The sequence below is a fragment of the Dromiciops gliroides genome, chromosome 2 (genome assembly GCF_019393635.1).
Source record: "Dromiciops gliroides isolate mDroGli1 chromosome 2, mDroGli1.pri, whole genome shotgun sequence".
Classification (NCBI taxonomy): Eukaryota; Metazoa; Chordata; class Mammalia; order Microbiotheria; family Microbiotheriidae; genus Dromiciops; species Dromiciops gliroides.
In genome coordinates, this window is record NC_057862.1 from 396,933,489 (window position 1) to 396,937,362 (window position 3,874).

The window sequence follows — 3,874 nt, forward strand, 5'->3', positions numbered from 1 at the left end:
TTCCTTTTCCTGGTCCTTGGCTTTTCGTGGATGTTCCATTCATTGCGCTTGTGTAGGAGTCTGAGGTGGACTTCATCCCAGTAGTTTCGGATTAGATTTATATAGAACACAGAGTCAGAGCTGGAAGGTATCTTAGCGCTTAGAATGTCGAAGCCATGGAATAATGACAGAGCTAGAAAGGACCTTAGAATACAGGATGTCAAAGCTGGCATTGTAAAATGGTAGGGGGAAGGGACTTCAAAGTTGACCTAGTCTAGTCTAGCCTTCTTATTTTAAATATGGAGAAACTGAGGCCTGGGGAAAGGAAATGACTTCTCCAAGATCATACACCTAGGCAGCCGAGTGGCACAGTGGAGTCAAGAAGACATGAATTCAAATATGACCTCAGGCACTTCATAACTTTGTGTTTGTGAACAAGCACAGTGCTGTGCTATGCATATGTTAGCTATTATTAGTATGACTTAATGGTAGAGCTAGATCTCATCGTTTCCAGACCACTATATTTTGCACTATACCATATTGTACCATGTTTCTAATTCAGGACAAGACCCTCAGGTCTGGGATTGATAAAGGAAGAAAGGGCTCAGAAAGGAAGATGGGAGATGCTAAAGATAGACTTCACAGACTTTCTAGTTTTGCTGAGGACTAAAGGTCAACCTGACGCCTTGGTCTCACAGAGGGACCTCTAATCCCACTATTATCTCTGGACCTCTCTCTAACCCTCCCCACCACACACATCTCTTCCTTTTCTATTCCCCGCCCCCCTGTTTCCTTTTCTCATACTCTCCCATCCCTTTTCTTTTTCCCTTCTTTTTCAGTCCTTTCCTGCTCAGGCCTCAGCCATACCTCTTTAACTTCCCCTTATCCAATCAACAGAGACATTTCTGGTACATCGGCCTCTAATCAGGCTAATGAGGTCACTCACCTCTGCATGGAACTAGACTTTGGTTTGATCACAATTAGACCTGGCCCACAACAGGGGAGATAATCTTTGTCCTGTCTGTTACCTCCCAAGGGTGTTGCAAAATCTCACGAGATGATGAGTGTGAAGGCACTTAGGAAAGTGGAAACCAAAGTATGTAAACTATTGTTGTCAAAAACTAGGCAAAGTATCAGAAAACTATGGCTGTGGTAGGGCGTATTATGTAACTTCAGAGCAGGTGTTCCTCAATAGTGCCCATGTGCCCAGCACAGCTGGGTTGACTAGCTGCCAGAAGAAGCCTCGTTACAGGTCTTCTTGAGGCTAGAGCTACCCACAAAGGCTGCCAACCTCAACCTCTGATGCAGGGCACCAAGGGGTTTCCCACCAGTTCAGACAGTAGGATTGAAACTGTAGGACAGAAACCACCATGGGGAAGGAGAATCATGGTTGACTGGTCTTGCCTTGACTGAGGGCTGGTTTGTGGTGGGTGAGGAGATTGAGGAGGTGAATGTGTGTAAGGGGGTTGGGGGTAGAGTGTACTTTGAGATGGAGAGGACACTATTTACCTCCATGCAGGGGAATAACTATTAGCCTCTAAGGGATCAGGAGTCGCTGACTATATACTCTCAGTGCGTCTAGAAAATTCTCTAAACCATAGGTTACAGAGGAGTTGCCCATGCCCATAGGTGGTAAATTTCTTGGTGCCAGTGAAATCACAGTTCTGAACCCCACTCTCAAAACAACAACAAATCCCTGCTCTGCACTCCTTATAAAGTTATTGTGAGGATGAAATAAGATATATGACCATAAGGATTTAGATCTGGAAGGAACTTTAAGGCCATCAAGTCTAACTCACCCATACTGTCACCATTTTACAGACAAGGAAATCAATCAACAAGCATTTATTAATTGCCTCCCATGAGCTAGGAACCAATGTTAAGCAATGAGAATACAAAAGCAAAAAATAAAGCAGGTTCTGCCTTTGGGGAGCTTATATTCCAGCTAAGAGACAATACATACATAAATATGTATGAACTTATGTAGCTGGGTTACAAGTGTTACCTCATACTTGTTAACAATGTTAGGCAGGGGCAGCTAGGTGGTGCAGTGAATAGAGCACCGGCCCTGGAGTCAGGAGTACCTGAGTTCAAATCCAGCCTCAGACACTTAACACTTACTAGCTGTGTGACCCTGGGCAAGTCACTTGACCCCAATTGCCTCACTTAAAACAAACAAACAAACAAACAAAAAAACCAGTGTTAGGCGGACTAAGGTCACCAGCCTCCCTTAGAGGTCACTCCTCAGTCTGCTACTTGACTCATTCCTATATTTAATTTTATCATTCTGACTCTAGGGTAAGCCAGGGACATGTTTATGTATTTTCTCATTAATTAATAACATTTTAACATCTCTCAATCAGTTAAGCTCAGAACCCATATCTCAGTTCATCAACTATTATTTATTTGACAAACTGGAGAAACTGCCTTTCCTGATATTAGTAGCTCTGTATACTAAATCCCTCAATTCCCTAGGAATAAACATGTATTAAAGTTACTAAACATATGATTTATTAACCATGAAAACAATAATAAAAATATATCCATACTTATTTACAATATTTTAGATGTGAGAATGATCATAGCCAATCACCTCAAACCTTCGCTGTAATGGTTGATGACTTCACTTCTGAAAACATAGTCCTATATCATTTAGTTTATGTTTCTTCATAAAACAACAGTTAAGGGGCAGCTAGGTGGTGCGGTGGATAGAGCACCAGCCCTGGAGTCAGGAGTACCTGAGTTCAAATCCAGCCTCAGACACTTAACACTTACTAGCTGTGTGACCCTGGGCAAGTCACTTAACCCCAATTGTCTCACTAAAAAAAACAACAACAAAAAAAACCCAGTGAAGACAATCCTAACAAGAAAGAAGTTTCTCTCACCCTCTTTCTCTGTATAATAATAGCTAGCTAGCATTTACATAGCGCTTTAAGGCTTGCAAAGTGTTTGACAGATATCTCATTTTATCCTCACAACAACCCTGACACATGTGCTATTATTATTTCCATTTTAAAGATGAGGAAACTGGGGCAGCTAGAGGTTAAGTAATGAGGATCACACAACTGGGAAATATCTGTGGCTAGTTTTTAATTCAGGTTTTCCCTGTCTATCTGTTATACCACCTACTTATTAAAGATGTTAGATCTTTTGTCTCTAATACCGAACTTTTCCTTAGTTTATCTACAAATTCTCATAGATCAAGGTCAAATTTAAACACATTCTCCCTGACTCCATAGGGAGAAACATCTCATCTAATGATAGTCCCATTTAGAATTCCTACCTTCTCTTCTCATAAATATACAGCAACAGTTTCTATGGCTTCTGTAGGAGAGGCTTTTGAAAGAAGGGTTACCCATGTAAGTTCAATTGGTTGGAATGATCTATGCATAAAATAGATTTTTGGATAGAGCTAGAAGGCCCCATCCCATGTCTCAGGAAGAATGGAGTTTCTCTCTTTTTGGTATGTAGGAAGACAGTCATGCCCCAGTGATTATTCCCTATTTCTTCTATAGCCAAGAGGGTATTGGAGTTGGGATTATATCTACCTATTCCACTTTAGATATTTGACATCTAGGGTATGGTTCCTTTTTGGGACTTCAGGATAAAAGCCACTTTACCTGGTTATTGGGGGGAGGTAATTCCAGACCTGGGTGGTCACAGTTTAATTTCTTCAGGTTTAGTTTTTCCTCCCCACCAAATGCTTTTTACACAAAAGATATTCACAGACCGAGAGCAAACATATTTATCAAAACAAGCAAGTAAGATAGGAGTAGGGAAGCGATACTGATCAGTTTAGGTGATAGGATACGCGAGGGCTAGGGGCTCTGCAACCCAGGAATGAGGTGAAACTCTAACAAGTGGTCTCATTTTCCAGTAAAGTATGAATAGAGGA